The sequence below is a fragment of the Paroedura picta genome, chromosome 5, assembly GCF_049243985.1.
Source record: "Paroedura picta isolate Pp20150507F chromosome 5, Ppicta_v3.0, whole genome shotgun sequence".
Lineage (NCBI taxonomy): Eukaryota > Metazoa > Chordata > Lepidosauria > Squamata > Gekkonidae > Paroedura > Paroedura picta.
In genome coordinates this window covers 83,662,454-83,686,473 of record NC_135373.1, presented here as the reverse complement: position 1 = coordinate 83,686,473, position 24,020 = coordinate 83,662,454, and the positions used below count along the sequence as shown (strand labels likewise).

The following is a 24,020-nucleotide window of genomic DNA, read 5'->3' as shown; positions in this document are numbered from 1 at the left end:
AACCTGTAGCCTTGCTGAATCTTGAAGATGCTAGTATGCAATTTAAATGTGCCCTGGCACACAATAGCCAGCAGGGTTAAACAGTAACTTAACAAAGAATATTCAGTGAAAGTGAGCAAAGAAGAAGATTAAAATAAACAGTTGCATAAATAATGGGAGAGATATCTAATTGACAGAATTATCCCTTATGCACAATATATTTCATAACAAACTATTTAACAACAGAGGGGGAAAACAAGCACAGCCTCCATAGAGTTTCTTATAGAAACCGTGGGGGGAGGGAAGAGATATAAACATTCAAAACTAAGGGGATCTGTTTGTTTGTTTTTCTTTGGGGGAGTTCTTTCAAAAGAATAAATGAGGATTTGGCGGGAGCACTGAGAAAGCTCCTATGAAGTATTTTTCTAAGATGTTTTACTCGCTCAGACAGTATATACTAAAGTCGCATAGAATGCCACAGTTTTCTTTTCTACGGTGGAGCCAAATGGGTTCCTTCAATACATTACTATTTTGCATTACTATTCTGGACAGTTTCTTAGAGTAGAGCTTTTCTCCATGAAAAACTGGGTTGAGGTCTCATACACTATTATCTGTTGATGGTTCTAAGAGGTCTTAAGATTTTGAGGTAAAGCACAGGAAGAGTCCATCTGTGTCTTGATCTGGGTAAGGACTGTTTGCACACCAAGCACTTTGAAACATGATATTCTTCATGAAAGCTTTTAAAATAGTAAGAATATTAATTCATTTGAATATGATTTTCACAATCTGCATGCCTTACGTGGATACTGAAGCAACTAAAATGGCAACAGGAAGACACCTTGGCAAAGTTGCACTGCTGACTTCCAGAGCCAGGAGGCAATATCTGTGGAAGGCATCAACCTCTATGCCCTGTTGTTAACTGTCCAGAGGAACTGGTGGGACACTGAATGAGACAGGATGCTGCACTAGGTAAACTATTAGTCTGGTCCAGCAAAGCTCTTCTTACAACTTGTAAGCACTTGGAACACCTGTACATTAAGGTAACCATTAGTGCCACTTTTTGCGGGACATTCCTACCTTTGGCAAAATAGTCCTGTGTCCCACCAGGTACTTAGAAAGTCCCGTACCCAGCTGCAATGTGAATACTCAGCCTGGCCGCCCAGCCATCACCAAGCTCAAGCGCCACCCCACCCCACATACCATGCCTGCCTGGACTCTGCCTTCTTCACAGGCAGGACCTGTGAGGGAAGGGAAGGTGCATGGCAGCATGTACAACTTCAGTCCAGAGGCAAGCGAACAAACGAAGTGAGCCTGGGAAGTGAGCGGGCAGTGCAAGCAAGCAAAAGAGGTGAGCTGGGAAAGTGAGTGGGCGGGGCAAGCAAGCAACCGAAGCAAGGGGGGAAGTGAGCGGGCGGGGCAAGGAAGCAAACAAGGTGAGCCGGAGAAGTGAGCGGGCGGGGCCAGCAAGCAAAGGAGGCAAGCTGCAGAAGAGAGCAGACTCTGCCTTCTTCACAGGCAGGCAGGGCAAGCAAGCAAACGAGGTGAGCTGGGGAAAAGAGTGGGCAGGGCAAACAAAAATTTACTGTGGGGCTCTCATATCTCCAGTGCCCCTGAGTTAACTACCCCTCTCACCTGACATTAACCAGAAGGGGATATTATACCCAAGACGGATCTTACAATAGTGCTGTCAAGCAGCCAAGCCCTAGGGCAAGGAATGTGCAAGGCTCCTCAGCTGAATAATTGTAGTAGCTACAGGACACAAACTCACTGGAACTAAGTACAAGGCACAAACAACAAGATAGTTCCATGTAGGGCTAAGCAAAATAAAAAGAAATGGAAGGAAGGTCATTTGTTACTTAACTTACAATCCTTGAACATTTGGTGCAGCCTCAGATGGAGGCTTACTGTTGCATAGTGAACCTCTCCCCAGGACTGTATTTACAAGCACCATACTCCATCATTCACACTGAACTTTTTTTTGTCTGTCTGACTCTTTGAACCCCAAACAACGGAACAGCTCCCCTTTTTAGATCCCCCTCCCATATGGACTGACAGGGCATTGGCCAATCTGGGCACTAGGACCTAGAGTTCAAGCCTGCCAGAAGCAGAGCAGTCAACAAGGGATGTTAACACATCAAAGAGATGGCATGTTTTTTCCTTTAGGTTGTAAACTATGCTCTCTACCCAGCAAAGTGTATCTTTCCTATGTTGTGCCACTCTTTGGGATGCCATCAATCCTGTCCATCACCATAACTGTTACATTATCGCTGCCATCTGCCCCTCTTCTCACAAAGCACCTTTTAAGCAACTACAGCAATCTACCAAAAAAAAAACACTTGAATGAGAAATATGCCAAAGAATAAAATAATACTATACATGTTTTTTTGATGTTTTAATTGTACTTAATTGTTAATTGTTGAAATTTTTAAAAATTACAATACTATTTTTGCATTCTATGAGAAATTTTGTTGCTCCATATAGAACCCCCCCACACACACACACAGTCAATGGTGTCCCTCTTTGGCAATCTTAAAATCTGGTCACCTTACTGTACATATAAACAGAAATTTTGTCCTGGCATTTTTGCCACTGGGTTCTACAAGCACAAATACAACAAAATTGAGTCCAATAGCACCTTTAAGGCCAACAAAGATTTATTCAAGGCATGAGTTTTCGAATGCATGCACTCTTCCTCAGATTAAATGAACAACCATCATAAGTGTAGACATAAAGGCAAAATACATTGTGGCAAATGAGTAAACTGTGTCATAATATCCATATTAAGACATATATCATATGATAATTCTTTGCTAAAACAGCTAATCAGTCCTTTTGAGTTCAGTTGTAGTTCACAAAAACATTGGAGAAATAAAACTGTCTATGTTAGTAATTAATGGCAGACACTTTCTCAGTTGTGAAAAGAAATAATTGTGAAAAGAACCTAGTTGATGTCTCCATCTGTCTCCACCCAAGCGTGGAAGTATCCCTGCAAGTGACAAGCTGAGCTGGCAACTATCTTGTCCCGGGGCTAGAGAGTTAAGTTCAAAATTACATTACATTTCATAGGTACTATGGCAAATAGTTATAAAAATAGTATTAAACATAGCAACAAAAATGAAGCAAAAAACCAAACTTGCTTATTTCTGCATTTATTTCCTTAATAAAATATTGCTGCATTGATTTCAGCAAACAAGTAGTTAAATGATTCCAAATTCTAAAAGTAAGTATGAATAGTGTTTTGAATTATGTTCCTAAACATTTATTAAAAGATATCCATCAAACGACAGTCTTAACATGCAAAGCTATAACTTCAAAAGCCTTAAGAACATATATGGATAGTGATAATTTTAAAAGTGCCCAATACTCATGAAAAGTATGAACATCACTTTAAAGTTTTTATAGGATTTGTCTTTATTTCTAGTGCTATGTAATTTAAACAAAATAATTTGGCATTGTGTAAGAGAAAAAGATTTTGTGGAAGAAACAGAAAATAATAGGATACAATACAGATTCTTTATTTAAAATAATATCTGGATCTAGGCACATCAAGCAGTTTGCTTATACAGATTTCAGTTTCATCGTACAACAAAGTCTTATGCAGTTTTTGCTAATTTTTCCTGCTTTCACACACAGTGGATAACACATTCCATTGATAATTTGCAATGAGATTTCCCAGTACAAAAAGGGAAATCAACTTGTTATTGGCCACAAGTGCACTGACAGTACATTATTCAACATATATGGAAGCAGTCTTCCCTCCTTTCTTAAGTTTCAGTGTTTATTCCTTTGTCATCTGGTACTTCTAAATATTGATCCATATAAAACATTAACAACAGGCAATGCCCCCAGCCAAGAAATCACTGCTTACAGTTTCCACTGCTGCTCAAGGATCTCCTTGTTGAGCATATGGTACTGCATGACCATAGGTCAGCTCTATTCAGTTCGTTAACTATACAAAATATTATCAATATGAACCACCAACTAGAAGCCCCATAATCTGCAGTAACAGAAAACCAGACCACAGTGCAGACAGATCAAACTGTTGTTATTCAGTACTGTTATATCACACTTTGTTGTTGTGGTGGTTGTTAAGCGCTGTTATTATATTACACTGATACAAGTTCACTGTTAAATAAGATCTATATTGAATGTCCATTGTATTGTACCACATACAAAAGTTATAATGTAAATGAATGAATGAGTGAATGATACAAACTGACAAAGGAGAAACAATTTTTTAAAAATCCTGAATGAACCCTCTGTTTTCATGTTTCTGCAATGTACATGTTTCCCTTTTATAAATTTATTATGATGATGCTATATCATCACCACCTGGTGATTGTCACTAAGCAAAAAATTTCTTTCTAAAAGAATAAGCTGCCCATTGGTCCCGACTTCTGTGGGACACTAACACCTTTGAGGACATTGTCCCGCCTCCCGTCCGGGTATCCAAAAGTCCCACTAGACCTTGAGGCGAAAGTGTTGCCCTCGTGATGAACCAACCAAGGAGAAAGCAGCTTCCCTACTAAGGTGCACAAAGAGCCCAGCCCACGCCTCCCCCACCACACTAAGTCATTCACTCCACGGTCTCTCTTCCAACGGTCTCTGCCAATGATTGCTCTCCAGGTTGCACAGAACAATTCCCCTCTGCCACTCTCCTCCTTGATATCTATGAGCTCGGGTGCCCACCTCAGCAGGCTCGCCCACTGTTTGGGGTTGGACGGCTCCTCGTTTCCTTCTTTGGAATTACCGAATCAAAAGCCAGTCTGCGATTCCGGCTCGCTTGGGTTTCTCCTGACTGGGAAGGGGCAAGAGAAGGAGGTGACAGCAACAACCAAACTATGTTAGATAGCATCTCTCTGATGCTGTTTCAAGTTACCCATTGAAAATGAGAGTGGGCAGGGACAAAGAATGTGTGGTAGAAAGGGTAGAGAATAAACATGTGAGTTTATTTTCAGAGATGAGGAGTTATGGGTGCCCCCTGGGGAGGAAGAGCCTGGTGCTGGCCGCAGGAGGGACAGGAAGGGAAGAGCCAAAGGTCTTACCTGCACTTGGGGCTGGTTTCGGAAATGTAAACAACTACAGGGAAATGTATGTTTGGGATGGAGGCTTAGAGCACTCATGGCCCATCGAAGTTGCCCTGATCCAGGATTCTCCCCCTTCCTTCCCTTAGCTTTAATTATTGAATATTACTATTTCTACCAGGGGGGGCAGGCAGCATGCAAAACCCGGGCTGGATCTCCACCGCCACCTGCCCCACTTCATGACTGAAGCAGATAAAAGAGGAGGGGGGGGGCACAGCAGGAAAAAGGCATGGAATTCCAAGCAGGTAGGGAAGTTAGAGAGGGGCGCATGCAAAACCTGTACTGGATACTCCCACCCTCGCAATATTACATTTTATATTAATTACTAGTAATCGAGCCCGCTGTAAAATAAATACAATGGGCGCTAGGCAAGGGAGCCCCCGGCAGTACACGGAGCCGCGGGCTGTGTAAAGATTATCAGCATCCATTTACTGCTTATCCATTTACTGCTTATTTTGGGAGGCACGTACACCAGATGGATCCTTGCAAGTGGCAGTGAGTCCAGTTGGAGGGAGAGGGCTCAACTGGGTCTAGGCCGCCGCCTCCGCCCACTTGACCTTTGGGCCGGGCTGGCCCCCTTCCGGGTGTCCCGTTTTATCTTTTTAAAAATCTGGTCACCTTATAAAAGAAGCTAGCATATTTATACCAGTATCCAAACAGGGTCCTGAAATACAGACGTTGCTTCTTGGTATAGCACAGTATGCATAACCCCTGTGTTGTTAGGCCCACAGTAATACAGAGATCACTACTTGGGAGAAAACAGCATCCATGCAGAAAAGCTGCTGACGTGATCAGAAATTTCAACCTGTGGTTTGCACTGGCAACTCTAACTTCTTGTTGAGTCCTATTAAAGAGGTGTGCCAGAACCAAGCCACTCAAACACCTGTTCTACAGTATTATGTGTTATACCTGCAGCTAGGTCTAGCAAGATATAGAATTGCCCTGTATAGGCAATTCCTTTCCAGAAGGTATCCCCCCTCCATGCCACTTCAGAGCATAGATCACCCAACCAGTTCAGCACAAATGGACCAAAAATAAAAGTAAGGGTTTTGAAAGTGGATTTTGTTTTTATATTTTATCTCAAAATTCTTACAGAAAGCTAAAGATGCTGTTCTGATGTTATCCAAATACAAAATGTCATTGTTAGCCTATCTCAAACTCAATGGAATTTTCAAGGCAGCACTTATGTGATGCTTTTTTTCAAACCTTATTTTCTTGTGGTTTAAAGATTTGTGCAACTTGGCTGACAGCAAAGGCTATGTAGTAATCAAATGTAATGAGCATCCAATGTAGCAGAAAATAGAATTTTTTTACACACCCACAAAATCAATTTCTTTAAAAATGTTATTTGTGTTAATAATGCTGGTTCAGAGAAGAGAATGTAGAACCTTCAAAGTGTTCAGTGCTTTTCAATGTTCAGAACTTTCATTTGTGCAATATGCTTTTTATTATTAATGTTGTACAATGAAAGAAACTACCTTCTCAGTTCAAAAAGTAACCAAGCTGACCCTTCTGCTTAAAATTACTGAAGATTAATAACTCTCTTTTAAAGATAAAATTCTAGTAACAGTTGAAAAATTGGTTCTTAGAGCCAACTATTTTAGAGTGGGTTTCATGTGGCAAAGGTATTATAGTTTTCTTATAGCCCTATACACTCTTACTTGGAAATGAGCACTATTTTGACATGTCCCAACAATCATATATAGCACCAGGCTGACATATTTTTAGTGCCCTGGAGCACATTTATTAAAAGCAAATGGCCTTCCTTCTGCTTCTCTTGAAAATTTGGGAATTATGTGTTTTTTTATTACCAGTATGATTCTCCCCACTCCCTGAATATCTTCACTTGAAGAAAATGAAGCAATACAAGAATCTTAGGAAAGACACACCAGACTTCTAGGTAATATTGATATCAGATCATTTGTGCCAACTTCTTCAGAGAACTTTCTTCACCGAACTGTTCTCCATGCAGACAAAAATATCTGGGCTTCCCAAAGTTTCACATCAGCTACTCAAACACCTGTTGATGGACCTTCCATTTTGATGGAATGTGTGTCTAGTGACCTAGCCAAACTACTGTTTGATAGATTCAGGTGGGTAGCCATGTTTGAAGCAGCAGAACATGTTTTACTACAATGTTTAGTACAAGATCTTGCTTTGTTCTACTGTGTTTGATGATCTTTTGATACTCGTCATGTCCTTTTGTGTTCATTTCAGGGTTTTTACAGAAGAATTCCCAAGGGCAGGATTAGTCTAATCAGGTCACTCTTCCCTTGGGCAAAATATGTGGAATCATGCAAGTCCTTGGAGGTGATAATGCAAGACAAATCTGTGTAGCAGAGGCAGCAGTAGTATCCTGAGAAAAAAAAATCAACTGATCTAGTACCATTTCCACCTAATGATATATATGTTAGTATCTAATAGGACCCAACATGAGATGGATTTACTCAATTTACGCAAGGCTCCTATAGATAGGACATTTTGAAAGTCATTAATTCATGGGGCTGTCATGTCCTGTGGCAATTCTTCCAAAAAGGAAACTAAAGCTTGAAATATCAACTTTTCTGCAGTTTATTCAGAGAGACATACTAACAGGTTCATCAAAACATTCTTGAACCCAAAGCTTCATACAGAAAACCTGAGCAGTAATAGAATTCAACTCTCCCCCCTCCCCACCAGTTAGTTTTTACACATTTTGTGTTATTACAGAAAGTATCCCCTAACATCAAAGGCACCATGGGACTTTGATCAAGCTGAACACTACATGAGCCGAGGTGAATATGACAGGGGTCACCATGTCAGAAACAATATGACAGCCCATAACACACACAAACACCCTCAGGCAATGCGCCGCGGAATAAATAAAGGAGTAAGGTCTCTGGGGGAGGAGTTAGGGCGGGACCTGTCCGGGATAAAAACTCGGAGAGGGCCAATCAGGAGCAGCAAAGCAGCTCCTGATTTGCACTCTCCGAGAGCCACTCAGGGGCCAAGTGGCCAATTGGGAGGCGCACGTGGCCCGCCCCGGACTCCACCCCACACTCTGCCCCCAACATCGCTGCAACATGGCCGCCCGCCTGCTGAGGAGCCGCCGCCACAACAGAGACCTGACGGTAGGCCGCTCCGTGGGGGGGATGGGGGAGGGAGGCTTCTGCGGCCCCAATGACGCCGTGGCCATCCTCGCCGTTTTGGGCTTCGAGGAGGGTGGGGGTGGCAGCCGGCCTTCTCTCGGCCCCGGGAACGGCCTCGCCGTGGTGAGGCCACTCCCGGTGCCGAGAGAAGACAGGCTCCTAGCGCCCATTTTATTCAGACATAAAATGGGCTTTATTTCTAGTACATATATATTTAACTCACACATTAACATCTAAATGTTTAAGCAGTGGTCCCCAACCCGCGGGCTGCGGCCCGGCACCGGGCCGCGGCTCCTCCTTCCCTCCCCCCGAAGCGAGAAGCTCGCCAGGCTGCGAGCAAATCGGCCGCCAAAGTGGCCCATTAGCTCGCGGCCCGGCAAGCTTCTTGTTTCGGGAGGGGAAGGAAGAGAAGCTTGCCGAGCCACAAGCTAATCGGCCGCTTTAGCAGCCGATTTGCTGGCGGCCCGGAGGGGCCAGGAGGGGGAGCCGCGGGCACTGGCATGGTGGCGGCGCAAACGCGCATGCACGGCAGTCTGCGCATGCGCGTTTGCGCTGGGGCTGCCGTGCATGCGCGGGCCCCCGGGCCACCCTCTCCCCCCACTCTGGAGTAGCGGTCCGCAGCGGCCGAAAGCTTGCGGACCGCTGTGTTAAAGCACAGCCCTGATAAAAGGGTTCTCACCGAGCAGTGATATCAGTGCTCTCTCAGCCTCACCCACCCCACAGGGTGTCTGTTGTGGGGAGAGGAATGTGAAGGTGACTGTAAGCTGCTTTGAGCCTCCTTTGGGTAGGGAAAAGCAGCATATAAGAACCAACTCTTCTTCTTCTGCTTCTGCTTCTTCTTCTAAATGTGTAACAATTTAATGCACCCCTATACTTATCTGAAGCAATCTTCTATCACGGTTTTTCTCAGTCCTCTTAGCTAATCTGGCCCATAGAATTGTAGTTTTCTAAACAGTTAGGACGATGTAGCCACTTAGTTGCGTCCAACATTTGGCAATCCTATGACTCAACTTTGCTCTCATTTCTAAAGTGACAGTTCTCCAAGCCCACACTTCTATGTGCCAAGATTCGCCTTTAGGGTTGCCTTGGTTCCTCATTCACCCCCTGTCACTCAGGAAAAGAAAAATAAACAAACAGCCTCATGCTCCATTCCCGCCACCACTTGCATTGGCTGTAGAGGAGACAAACAACAGGAAATAAACCCCTCTCCAGCCTTGTGCTCCATCAGTACTACCTGGAGCTTCACAAATACTGCTCCTCTCCTCCCTCTGAAATTCCCCAATAAATGAGAGAGCAGTCACACAATTAAGTGTAGAAGGCAATGTCTGTTTCAATTCGGGAAAAACGAAGGTCGAAGACCTGGGTTCAGATCTATATGAATTCAGCAGCATTAGCAACTGGGGGGGGGGGGGAATGTAAGTGCAGAACCATCCCTGAACTATGATTCCAGGTGACTCCTGTGGTATTCAGAATTCCACACTGAATTCTATGTATAACACCATTCTTCTTTTCTCTTCCTTCAACATAACCTAAAATAACACCCGCATAAAGATCAGATATTGGCTCTTTTCCTTACACTAGTGACAGCTGCTTTGATCTCAGCACCTGAAGAAATGGCTCTCAGCTCTCAGGCAGAAGATATTTCCTAGCACTGGAACAGAATTGCTAGAGTCTGATTCTGTGATCTGCTGCAGCACGAACCAGTTGTTTAGTGACTGAGATATTAAATGGAGATTAGTATGTTTACTTTGTAAACATACATACCTCTATTTAGCTATAAAAATATTCTCTCAAAATACAGAAGAGACTTGCCACCATTTGTATTCTTATAGAAGCTCCTCCAAAACACAAATAAAGAACAGTTCCAGGAATTTAACAAGTTGATTACTCTTACACCACCTATTATTCCCAAGAATTCAGGCACAATATACATACAAAAAAACACACACACACGCAAAAAAAAGCCATTTGTGAGGAAAATGCAACAAGCTCTGCCCCCCACCCTGACCTGTGCAGGCGCCACCAAAGCCTGGTGAGGGTGTAGCGGGGCTGCTTAGGGTGGGGGTGAGCACTGACAGGGCCTCCCTGGCATTCCCCCCACCCATGTGTGTGCCACCAAAGCCTGGGAAGTCCACGGAAGGGCTGCTTGGGGGCAGGGGTGAGCATTAACTTCCCTGACTTCCCCCCCTGAATTGGGCAATGGCTGCTAAGGCACTGGCCTCCCTGGGGTTGGCCAGATGGCCTGCAGCTCAGCCTCTCCTGCCAGCCCAGCTGCCTGTCCAGACACCCTATGAGGCTGGCTCACCAGACTACTGGCTTTTCATGTTGGTGGAAGGCAGAGGGAGATGCAGTCAGGAGTAGGATGTCCCCTACCTGACTGATTCTCCAGGGGAGGCAAGTGACCTTCCCAAGGGCCAATCAGGTAGCAGGTGTGTCGGCAGCATATGATTGGGCATTATTCTAGTGGAAAGATACATATGAAGACATATGCACACTAGGGGCTCCCAGGAATGCACCATGAAAACTTGTACTGTGTGCTGGCCCTCCTCTCCCTGCTTGATCTTGAGATCCAGTATGGTGAAGAAGTAGTAGCAGACTCAAATCTCCAGGGCCAGGTCTGATTCCCCCATTCCACTCTACATACTAAGACAACTTCGTCACCAACATCCAGTTGTGGCCGAGAGATCTTCAGGAATAACAGCTGATCTCGAAGTACTAGTCATTCTGGAGAAAACGGCTGGGTGGCTGGGTGGCTGGGTGGCTGGGTGGCTGGGTGGCTGGCTGGCTGGCTGGCTGGGTGGCTGGCTGGCTGGCTGGCTGGCAGGCAGGCAGGAAGGAAGGAAGGAAGGAAGGATAAAAGAAATGGTGCAAGGGAGGGAAGGAGGAGAGAACATAGGGCCATTTCGCACGGCTTCAAAGTAGCAGAATGGTTGCTATTTGGAAACGTTACTAATTTGCTATAACCCACGACGTCGTAGACAATCTGCAACAATCCTGAAACCAATCAGCAAAAAGCGCTTCGTTGTGGCGCTTTCAGGGGAATCCAGAAAAGTGGATTCACCCTCCGGATAGCGATACACTCCTGCAACCAATCTGCAACAGTAGCGCTAAAGACCTGTGCGTTACCATTGTTGCTGGTTCTTCAAAGTCCCTCCCCCTGGCTCTCTCCTCCAAACTTCCGGCGAAGCGATCGCCATTTTTTTTCTCCGAGCGAGCGGGGATAAACGCACCGGCGAGCCTCTTTCTGTTTAGAGGCTTCCCTGGCTTCAGTCCTTCACCTTTAGTCACTAAGCACAAACCACTGAAAAGCCCGTTTGCTGAAATAAAGTCCCTTTATTTTTTACAAATAAATTCAGCCGAAAATCGGGCCCGTGAGAGGGGGGGGGGTTTTATCACTCGAGGCAGCGTGCAAACGATCATACAATCAAACGACAGCTCACATTAGGCAGCTGGATGGGTCTCTCCGTAGCAACGAATCTACCTAGATTCGTTGCTATGGGTCGTTTTTTTTTTTTTTTAAAAAAGGCCCATAGTAAAGGAAGTAAGGAAGAAAAAAGAGAAAGACAAAGGAAGGAAAGATGAAAGGAAAGAAGGGGGATGAAGGAAGGAAGACAGGAAGAAAAAAGGAATGACAGAAGGGGGAGGGAGGAGGGGCAAGGAGGGAGGAGGGGAAAGGAAGAGAATGGAGGAATGGAGAAAAGAAGAAATGTTGGGAGCACTTCCAACCCCCCCATCCAGATCAGGTTGGGCCGGGGGGGGGGCATTTGCAGGGCCTTCCAGCCTCCCTTGATTCAAATGGGCCATGATGTGGCCTGTGCAGGCTGTGGAGGGCCTGCTTGAGCCAGTAAGGGGCATTTGTGGGTCCATCCTGGTCCCCTGGATGCATTGCACTGAAGTCTTTGCAGGCCGCAGAGGGCCCGGTTGGACTGGCAGGAGGCATTTGTATGGTCTTTCTGCCGGCGCTCCCCCCCCAAACTGGGCAGTCCACACAGAGGCCCTTACAGGCCACTGTGGGCCCCATACTGCTGGCAGGCAGCCATTTCCAGGCCTCCCACAGCTGCAACAGAATGGGGCAGATCCTGCAGAGGCCTCTCCAGGATGCTGCGGCCCTGTCCAGCAGGTAGTTGGCCATTTCCTGCCCTCCCATCCCCAAGATCTTGGGCAGGTGGCTGGTCGTAAAGGTCCCACAGGGCTCCCTGGGGCTGGCCTGCAGCCCAGCACCTGTCTCCCTCTCAGCCACCCTGCTCTCTGGCTGGCTTGACCCCACACTCTGGCTGGCAGGGACAACCCCTACCTGATTGGCCCTTTGTGGCATGGGATTCCAGTAGGGAGCATTCACTCTACCACAGCAGGCCAATCAGATTGGGGATATGTCATGCTTATGCAACTTGAACTTTGTATTGAGTGCAGCTAGAAACATTCAATGTTTTTAGCTGCACTCTTTACTGGATTCATGCATTCCTAAAGCAAAAAGTTTCCCACTAAGAATACTTCCGTGCTAATAAGAAGGTCCCCATTTACCCTTTATGTGCCAAATCACCCAGAAGGAAGATGATCCTGACAGTCAAACAGCACCCTTTATGCTCAGTTGCCTTGTATGATTGGTAGGAGTACCCAAATTAAGCAGATTTTAGAAGTAGTTCATGCATTATGCTATTTACATGAATATCTTCAAAACTAAATGATCATGTTCAAACTTACTAAATGGTAAGTCCCCATGAACACAATAACTATGTTCCAGTGAATATGTACAGGACTGGGCTAGACAAAAGCAGCACTTTTATGGAGGCATTTCAGCCATCAGATGTAATCAAGGCATTACATTTCATGTCTATTTACAATGGCCAAAGCCAGGATTTGGTACAGATACGTTTGTGGAAAGAGCAGGCAGGCTGCAGATGATTCAACAGAAAAGGATGGGGAAAAAACTTGTCGGGCAGCATGCAATCAACTCTGAAGCACAATTAAAGGAGAGATGTGCCCGCATCCAGAGTAAGATGGATGATGGTTCTTGAGTTGTGCTGTCAGCTCCTCCATCTTGACCAGCAATAATCAGTCATCAATTTCCAGTTCAGTTGGCATCCCTGACTGTCTCATCAACAAAACCAAAGTCACAGGAGATCAGCCTCTTAGGGACTGGTTTAGACTGATCACACGACGACTATCATTTGATGCAAATGTGTTGCATCACCTTTAATTCCTCCCCTCCTTTACAGATTAAAACTGCTCATTTCAAGAGCCCATGATTATAAATTTAACCTGAAAGATGGTGATACCAAAATCATGTGACAAATATCATTGAACAGAGTTGAAATCAGTTTCAGCTGTACAACCAAGACTACAGTAGTGATAAGTCGGCCTGATCTCTTCATCCTTGATTTAAAAAAAAAATGTCTTTAAGAAAGAAGCTGTTCTATGTATAAATAAAGTGCACACACTTCACTTTCCTGCCTCACAAATCTGTCATGTTAGTGAATACAACAGCACCTGCACAATTCCATTTTCACTCAGCTGAAACAATGCTCTATGGTAGGGGCGGGAAATCTGGCTTGATTGACATATGCTCACCACACTTCTGCAAGAATATGCTTACTTCCATTGTCCTACAATGAGACTGTAAAGATTGCCTTTATCCATATAAAAATGCTGAGCTTTTTAAATTTAGATAATGATATGCTGGATTTTGTCCATAAGGGGGATCCAAAGAGGTTTACAACATTGTTCTTCCCTCCTCCAATTTACCCTCACAACAACCTTGTGAAGTAGGCTAAGCTAACAGAGACTGGCCCAAAATCATCCAGCAAGTTTCCATGGCTGAGTGGAGATTCAAAATGGGTCTCCCTAATTTGCTGACATCCTAGTTGCTACACCACATTGGCTGTCTCTTTTCTTAGGGTTATGTAGTCATTCCTTGCTACGTGAAGGCACTAGAAAAAGAAAAATATGCAGAACATAAGCAAATCACAGTTTTAAACTTCTCAACTACAAGGAGCAAGTAGCATGTCTAGTATCCAGAGTATGTTTCCTCTTTTTGATGGGTAGAACACATAGGTACCCATTTAAAAGGTTTCAGAATATCCTGGTTTAAGATTAGTTCCCTGGGTGTTGTTCCCTGAAAGGCACATTGTACAGCAACTTAGTTAAAGCTAAGCAGGTCTGTATCTGGCAAGTTCTTGAATGAAAATACAAGAGGTAATAAAACTGTGTTGGTCTTAAAGGTGCAATCTCCTTCAGGACTTCTGCTTGACAATATTTGCCTTTGACTCATAAGCCACTGCTTTCTCCCAACTATTTCTTCACAGGGGTTTTGTGCAATTTCCTGCAATTAATTAGCCTCTTCCCACTCTGCACAAATTCCTGCAATTAATTAGCCTCTTCCCACTCTGTTCCTAAGAGCCTATAGATCAGGCTTTCTCAACCAGAGTTTCATCAACCCCACGATTTCTTATTTATTTATATGTTTATTTATTTATTTATTTCTTAAATTTATATACCGCCATTCCCAACTGGACTCATGGCAGTTTACAATAATAAAAGAATAAAAATACAGTAAAACCCCATTATTCCCTTAATAACAGTACATAAAATCATAAATACCAGGCGGCAGGCAAAAAAAAGGAGCCCACTGGCTGTCTATTCCCCACGTTGAACCGGGGGGCAATCATCCTGCTGTTCTCCTAGTGGGAGTGAGGCATCAGATCAAGCAGATGGGCACAGGGAGTCCAGATAGAATGTCGAAACCCCAGCCTGGCCTCAACCATATGCTTGGCAGAAGAGCTCCGTCTTGCAGGCCCTGCAGAAAGTTGGCAACTCTGACAGGGCCTGTAGCTCTTCCGGGAGCTCATTCTACCAAGTTGGGGCCAGTGCCGAAAAGGCCCTGGCCCGGGTCTAGGCCAGGCGACTGTCCCAAGGGCTTGGGACTACCAGTAGATTCATACCCGCAGAGCTTAAGCACCCAAGCAGTCCTGCAGGTAGGCATGAAGGGTTTCCCAAATGGGAGTTTAATTTATACATATATATGTATATGTTTTAAATTTGTTAAACCCTTATCAGGTTATAAGACCATATATGGTAATGTTGACCCCCCCCCCAAATGGCCAATGATGGGCCTGGAGGGGGTGGAAAGGGGAAAGGCTCTGGGTAGGCATGTACACAGCTATGCTTCCCAACCAAATTTTACATGATTGACCCATTATGCACAGGGGGAATAACGCACATTCGGGGTGGAATGGCGGCGACTAAAATCACCGATAACGCACGGAGCCGGCTACAACCGGGCGCAGCTTCAGTGCATGCCACAAAAAAGCCGTGTTAGCAAAACGCAAAGGAAAGCGCAGCTTCCGGGTGACCGGGGCGCAACCAGAAGCGGCGCCGGGATCGCCGAGTGCATAATCAGTTACTCTGGGTTTTGCCGCCGTCACGCCCGCCCCGTGCATAACCAGTGTGCTTCGTGTCTTCCCTCTCCAAGTTTTTCATGTGCCCCGAAATCGCCGTTTCGGCGGCCGTGCATAATGGGGCCATTGTGTCATGCCATGAAAAGCTTCAACTGCTCACTGCCACTCATTAATCCTGTGTTAAAGGGACAGGAGATTTTTCTCCAGATCTTTTGGCAAACCTACTAGTAGTTGAATCATTGTTATGGTCCCCAAGCCATGCTGCTTTGGTGCCAGCAGGGTGCAGAGGTTAAAGAGTGATGGACTCTAAACTAGTGAACCAGGTTTGATTCCCCATCCTCCACATGCAGCAAATTGGGTGACTTTGGGCCAGTTGCAGTCCTGATAATTCTGTTCTCACAGAAAAGTCCTGTCAGAACTCTCTCTCAACGGTGTTGTGGGGAGAGAAAGGGAATGCAATTGTAAGCTGCTTTGAGACTCCTTCTGGCAGTGAAACGCAGGGTATAAAAACCAATTCTTCTTCAACTGATTTCCCCCAAAAGTAATTTTGATATTATTAAGCCCATCTTCAAATACTTCCAAAACTTACTCTAATAACTATTTGCCACAAGAAAAATTGACAGAATATGGTCAATTATAGTGTGAACACAGGATGTGAATATGCATAACACCATATAAGATTTCAAAAGCAACCCCCAAAAAATTCAGAGCACCAGATATAATCAATAAGCGAAGGAACTCTTGGACTATATCCACACGTTCAGTTTTGACAGCAACCAACATCTGGAGTATTTCTCACCTCTCTAATTAGCTTCTGTTATTGGATACTGCTTAAAATACTGGATACTGATCCAAGATATTCATCATGGAATAAATAATCATAGCAGCTTTAGACATTCAGATTACTATGGTTATCACACAATTAATATAATGTATGAAGTCCTTGCATAAAGCAGACTGTAATGAAAATTCCACTCTATACATTTGCACATATTCTGCTTAATATTACTGGAAGGGGTAAAGTATTTAAATGTGGCTCCTAACTCTTTGCATTAAATGCTATTCAATTCACAGAGCAGCAGAATTTATGATAATAAAATTTTACATTTAAATAATGTGTATACTACAACTGCTGACTGAGAAGAATTTTCTTTTTGAAGGAGTAAGCACTATGTATGCACACTATTTTCCTTGTGCATTCAGCTTGCAAATTTCAAGTGAGATCATTAACAATAGGCAGTTTGTTTGCAACACATAGGCCTTAGCCTACTTGGTTTTCTGATATCAGATTCACATGTCTGCAACTTTGGTGTTGTTCTCTGTTAAATGCACACCCACTTGCCATTATTTTACAAACCTACTTTTAATTCATTTCTAAAGTATACCATCATACCCAAAGACGTTAGGTAGTTATAAAAAAAATCAAGAAGCATTAAAATCAAATTTTAACAAAGTACAGTCTACTCTGAGTGAAAGGAACTTTTAGGGCACTTAAAAAAAACCTTCCGTCCTCTGTGACATAACATTAACTCTGAAAAGCTAAGAAAATGAGACATGTTTCAGTAGCAAGTTTGTTATATTCAAAGCCTGACAGAAAGCATCAAGAAAAGGAGAGAGTTGTAAAAGCAGCTTCAGGTAAGGTTGTTTTGAGAAGGTTTTTTTCCTGCTCCAAATTCTCCACCACTGTTATTACTAAGTAGAAGAAAAGCCCATTGCACCCAGAGAAACAACGGGTGCTAGGATGCACACCTGCAATGTAGCCTTCCTGGGGGCTGGCAACTTGGCAAAAGTGTCAATCAAAGAAGGAAGGAAGGAAGGAAAGGAAGGAAGGAAGGAAGGAAGGAAGGAAGGAAGGAAGGAAGGAAGGAAGGGGGCTGCCTTGTAGCCTCTACTCTTTCTCCTGCCCCCCCCAGTTAATTCCAATGTATACTGCAGTTCAAGACTCTATATGAATATTGTTTAAATGTAAACAAATTCAGCAGCAATGGATATGCTATAATACATTTGATAATTGTAAATTGTCAGTTTTTAATGTTATAAAATTTAACTTGATATGTAAAATGCTGGCATTCATGCTGTGACTGTAAGAGATAATTTCTGTCTGAATAAGCTTCCTTAGTTTACTAAAATCATTTAAAAGTTTTCCCCCCTCCCACTCAGATGGCAGAAAATTAAATATTTGTACATTGAGGAAAACATTTTATTTCTCTCAAATATTATTTACCACTAAGCTTGTAGAAAATTAAGGTATTTCATCAAATAGTACAATTTCACATTATAAATGATGCATTTTATATTGTAAAAACTGGACAAATTTCAGATTTTTATTCTGATGTTGTTTGCTATTTTATTCTACACCAAAAAATGCAAAAAAAACAGTGTTGATTCCAGGATTCAAGATTTCTGGAAATGCTACATTTCTAATCCAGATGGCAAAACATCTATTCCACTAAAAAGGATTCCATGCCAGCAGTAGGATATCCCATCCAGTCATAATGAGAAGGAACAGGAAGCCATTGTTAAGGATATCCAACTGGAGCATAGCCAGGCTGCCCACCACATTTTACTCCAAACAAACAAAAAAGACATAAAGAACAAAGAGAAAGGCTCAAGAAACAGCAAGAAAGATACTGATGGAAATGGGAATGCCCTTGTATCTGCTAATATAGAGCTAACCAGAGCAGAAATGAGCCACAGGATTTTTTCTTAAAATTATTACCCACCGCTTTCAGAACCAGGTCATGGCGGGTTACAATCAGTCCATTAAAAACCCTATAAAACCCCATTAAACCCCCCTGGACATAAAAACATACAATAACAAAACCCACAAAAGGCCAGAACATGGCAGAATTCAACCTCCTAACACCCCCCTCCCACTAACAACTAACCAAGGGGTAGGAAGAGGATCATTCTCATTCCATAAAGGTCTTCCACCATTTAGCATATCCAAGCTGGGTGTATTGACCATCAACTCAGATTTAGATTAATTTTGTAATACCCCTAATATTACTTTAAGTATTTAGTTTTAACCCAAGTTCAGAAATTAACGTGCATTTAGGTTAAGTGAGTTAAGACAAGGCAGGTGCCAGTGATGTCTGCTGGACCTCAGCTATTCATTGTCCCATATAGCATTTCATTTAGTGGCCAGTCTTGAGATTCCCACTACCAGTGTTCTAAGAGAGATCCAAAGCTCTTGTGGTCTTTCCTGTTTGGCAAAGAACCCCCAGGAGAGAACAGTTAGAATCATAGAATCATAGAGTTGGAAGGGGTCATACAGGCCATCTAGTCCAACCCCCTGCTCAACGCAGGATCAGCCCTAAGCATACTAAAGCATCCAAGAAAAGTGTGTATCCAACGTTTGCTTGAAGACTGCCAGTGAAGACTGCATGGCTAGGAGGAAAAAGCAGTGTTTAATTCTTGTTACAGTACCTGCCAACTTTCCCATCATCTTGTGAAGTTCTAGATGTGTTTTATCAGGTAATCATAGTTCTTAAAGCATGAATAAAATAAGATAAAAACATCCTGTAGATGAGGGATAAGAGATGTCTGGGAATAGATGAAAAACTTTGAAAAGGAAGGCAGATTTCCACCTGTGTCAAGGTAGCAGCTTGAGTGGTGCGGCAGGTGGTGCGGCAGGCAGCATGGTGGTGGCTGCAGCGCTCTCACTTAAGAAGCGATCAGGGAAGGAAGGGAAAGCAGGGATCCTAGGCGATCGGGGAAGGGAATGGCTGAGTGGCTGGTGGGTGGACCAGCAGAGTGGGGGGGGGAGAAAAGAGTAGAAGGGACAGGGGTCTGGCAATTGAGAGGAGGCAGGGAAGGAGGCACTTAGTTTAAAAAATACTATAGAGAACCTTAGTGGAGGTTTAACTGATACAAGGTGGGAATCTGCCTCCCTCACTGGGCAGGAAGTGAAGGGGGTAGGTGGGAGTGAGAGCAGGACAATGCTGCTGAGACTATCACGCGTTTCCCCCTCCATACGTTCTTTTCTCTGGTTGTTCACTGGTTGCTCACCAGTGGCTCACGCGTTTTAGAGTGATAAATCCACTTTCCTGGATTTAGCACATCGCAAATTTAAAATGGTAATATTGTGAGCCAGCTGGGCAGCCTCTGGATGTAGGTGACATCATGTGGAGGGGGCTGAATATGCCACCAACATTCAGAGGCTGTCCAGCTATATTTTGCATGCGGAAATGCCCTAAATTACCACTAGACTACTGTTCTATGCAGACTGACAATGTTTTGAAGCACATTTTATGTTGCTACAAAGTATTTGTATGAAATGAGCTATTACAAAGGGAGATCTCTAATAAACAACAAATAATGCAAACATAATGAATTATTCAATAGAAACCCTGACTTTGCACTGGTTAGAGTGTCATTCGCTAGCTGCTCGGAAATGACTGCTACAGACACAGTTCAGTATCCCCAGGAATGTGTCATTGCACTATTCATTTTTAAGTAATGTAAAACCACAATTAGTTTATTTCTCAGCAATGGAAATAAGTACCTGTGGGGGGGGGCGGGGGGAATTTTTATTATTGACAGCTTGGCAAAGAGTCTGAAGCACTGCCATAGATTTTACTGCTAGCCGTTGGGCTATTACAGTCCTAATAATATCTTCCCATTAGTCATTATTACTTCAATAATAATAAATAAATAATGCTGAAATAGACTTTATGGGTGAGCAGATGTACCACATAAAACAAAACAAAAACAGCAGACTGGTAATAGTACAGCAGGTTTTTAAAAATGTTATCCTTTTCCCCAAACACCCAGAGAGCCTGAATCTCACCTTGTTAAGGCATTATAGTAATCTACATCAGGGAGGTCTCACATGGACTAGGGCGATGGCTGGTGCAGTGTTGGCATGAAACTGATTTTGGTATACTTTCTACAGAAGCTGTACTTCAGTTTCTGCTCAGTTGATTGACTTCACAAATATTCTTTTGCCAATAGATTTTGAAGGCATAAAATGCAATCTGTTCAGTGAGTTTGTATTAACATAACACTCAGGTTCAGTGAAGTTTGCAGGGCAAATACGCTTAGTGATTTATAGCTGCAGAGGTTGTAACTTAGGTGCTTTTCTTACATGAAAAAATCGCAGTAATTTGGAATTGGAGTACTCCCTGTAGTACCACTGAAAAATGTTCTCATACAGCCCTTAAAACAAACACACATGGACCAAGAAAGTAAGTTAACTTTCATTTTCCTGAATGAATTTACCCCACAATTCTTACCAAACACTTCTCTTCAAAATTCTTCTCGTATGCATCTCTTAGACCATTTATGCACTGGGAACTTCACTGCCCCAGCTCCCATGCAGGAGCACAAATTGGGGTTGGATGAGGTGCACCGGGCCAAAGGCTCCCCTGTGTGGGTTCAGGAAGAGGTGGGGCAACCTGCCACGACTAAAACTCCAGCCTGCAGCCTGGCATGAAACCTCCAGTGCATAAACGGTCTTTGAGATTCTAAAGAATATAAAATCCTCCAGATTTAAATTTTCATAGAAAACAGAGAGTTTGAAAAGTAGCTGAAGCAACAGCTGGAAAAGTGAAAATCTGAAGACTCCATAACATGGTTCTCTTTTTCTGGGAGGTTTACAAATTAACTCCGGAAAACGGTTTTCCCTCTTTAAAACAGTTGACAAAGTGATGAATATTTTCTGGAAGAAACTACAGTTAATCCCCCAACAGAGTTAACATTTACAGTACCACCTAACATTTACAAATTAGTAACCCAAGAGAGCTCTTTTCTCTGGACTGCTTGTTTCTCCTGCATATTATGTATTATTAAAATACCACTAGAATTCTTCAGAAAGAAAAGAAGCTATGTAATAGTGGCTCTACAGATCAAATAATAATACCTCCAAAACTGTGAAAAAATATATAAAATATATAATTAAGCAAGCATAAGTATATATATTTTTACAAATTTGTATACAAAAGTTTGACTGGTCTAGTACAAAAAAATTAGTCAAAGCAGAAGTCCAATGGGTATAATACAACACTTAATTCACACTGAAGTCCAAACAAGGATGTGGCAGCACCCAGTTTCACAAGGCTGCTTCTACAGTGTACTCAGTAGGAAATGTGATACTATCTTATTCCACAAAGGAATAATAGAAAGTCAGCCAGTTAATCTTTCAAGCTACCCCCATAGGGTGTAGTAATTTCTCTCTCCTCTGGATCACTGAGCATGTACAGCTGAAAAGATTAACTAGCTAATGTAATACACTTGTTCATTTTGGGGAATCCCAAGTTTTTGCATTTATTCTGTACCCCATTTGGTCCTTGTTTTTGTATTCACTAACATTCTTCATGCATGTAACATTTCACATTTTTAAGTATATAAGAATAAAATTCCGATCTTGATCGGGAGACGACTGAAGATGGCGCCGTACTAGCTGGGCTTCTGTCCGGCTCTTAAGCCATGCTGAGGGTCAGGAGCAACCGCACCTGGCAGACCTGAGCAGATACGCAAATCTGCTTGCCGGTCACCCCAGGAACCGGGAACGGCATCCTGAGGGTCCTACAGATCCGTGGAGAGGGAGGGAGACTAAGCTCTCCGGATCTCCGCGGCATGTGCTCAAGGTCATGATGGCGCCCTTGTCGTAAATAACTTTCTAAGCCTGAAACGACCAGCTGATCCTACATTCTTCCCAGATCATCTTTTACCAGATTGACAGGAGCTGAAATCTGCAACAGTAAAGACTGTGAGTGTTCTGGTTTTTCCTTTCTTTTCCTCACAAGCTCTTCCTCCCCTTCTCAACCAATTTACAAGTGAATTCTTTCGTTAAGTGGGAGCTCCCAGATAATCACACCCATTAATCAAACAAAGAGAGAGCTTAAAGAAAAGAAAGACTTTAAAGATTTGTTGGAGAGAGTTCAGTGGGGGACGTTGACTTTATACGGAGATCGACAAACTGATAATTTTGGATCGCTCGAGCTCCCACGAGACCTCACGAGACTTTCTGTTTATAATCTGTGACTGCCTAGAACTATGGAAGAATTAACTAAGGCACAGCTTTTCCATTTGTTATGCGAAGGGAACTCAAAGATACTGAAAGCAGTCAACAAGCTGGAAAATGAAATCCAAAAGACTAAGAAAGAGCTTTTAAACAGAACCGACGGTTTGGAAAAAACAGCTGATGAAAACACAACTCAGCCAACAATACTTCAAACGAGAATTCAATGTCTGGAAGTTAATCAACAGGAGGGGGAGAGAGCTAGGGACGTAAAAATCAAAAGCACCTTGGAAGAACTTGGGAAAACAGATGTAAGGAAGGAAAGCACCGAAAACCTGGAAGTCTATTTAGAGCAGGAAGTGATTTGGATCAACAAAATAAATAGAGTCTATTCAAAGGCGACAGCACGCAGGAAGCTATCAGGAGATATCTCTGTGCGACCAGAGGAAGAGATCCAGATTGACAAAGTATACAGAGCCTATTTAAAGGCGACTGCAAGCAAGAATCAAGCAAGAGACTTCTTTGGCCCTGACAGAAGGGCCAGAAATACTCTATACAGGAATTATCAAGCGACACTATGGAAAAAAATACAATTTCATTTTCTGCGACCACCAGAAGGATGTGATGAACAGTGGAGCATTCTCCTGGTTTCCTGTGGGAAAGACAGCAGCAGTAACTTCTAGGTCAGGGCCAATATATGAAGGGAACTGATTTTATATTACCTAAGACAATAATAGAATATATTCTTATAATAGATTATACTCTCATATGTATCAACAATTACTCTGCTAAGAAAGATGGTAATAACTTCTTGATCAGGATCAATAAGTGATGGGAACTGAATATGTATGCTAATATGTATGCTAAAAGAGGACGGCAAACTATACTTCATATGTATCAACAAGACAGCAGTAGTAACTCTTAGGTCAGGGCTAATATATGAAGGGGACCGATTTTATATCACTTAAGATAATAATAGAATATATTCTTATAACAGATTATACTCTCATATGTATTAATCATTTTGCTAAGAAAGATGATAAAAACTTCTAGACTAGGATTAATATGTGATGGGAACTGAATATGTATGTTAAAAGAGGATGGCAAACCATATCAGCTGGTCGGTTTTTTTTTCTCTTTTATTTTTCTGTAAATGCTTTATATAATAATAAATAATAAAATTATTACAAAAAGAAAAGAATAAAATTCCTTTTCTGCAGATCAGTCAAATATTTTTTACTTAAATCGAAAGGAAGAAAATTATAATGTTGAATACTTTGCCATTGAAAATGTAAGAGGCATGGAACCCTGAAGCATTATCTACATATTGCACCCAGGGAAACAATGGGCACTAGGATGCACACCTCAAGGCTGGCAACTTGGCAAAAGTGTAAATCATGGAAGGGAGGGATCATGAAGGAAGACAGACCAAGCTGGGTCCCATGGGCCTGGCAAGTAGGCTTTACTCTTT

At 43.0% G+C, this 24,020-nt stretch overlaps 1 protein-coding gene and 1 long non-coding RNA gene across 3 annotated transcripts in view; one reads left to right on the top strand and one right to left on the bottom strand.

The window, feature by feature from the left end:
- Nucleotides 1-24,020, bottom strand: part of TRHDE (thyrotropin releasing hormone degrading enzyme) — a 309,348-nt gene that overhangs the window by 264,806 nt on the left and 20,522 nt on the right. The gene's annotated exons all lie outside the window — the stretch shown is intronic.
- LOC143839098 (uncharacterized) lies at nt 1,442-7,559 on the top strand. The gene is made up of 3 exons (XR_013231605.1): nt 1,442-1,520; nt 6,878-7,156; nt 7,281-7,559. It is a non-coding gene; the product is annotated as an uncharacterized LOC143839098 (long non-coding RNA).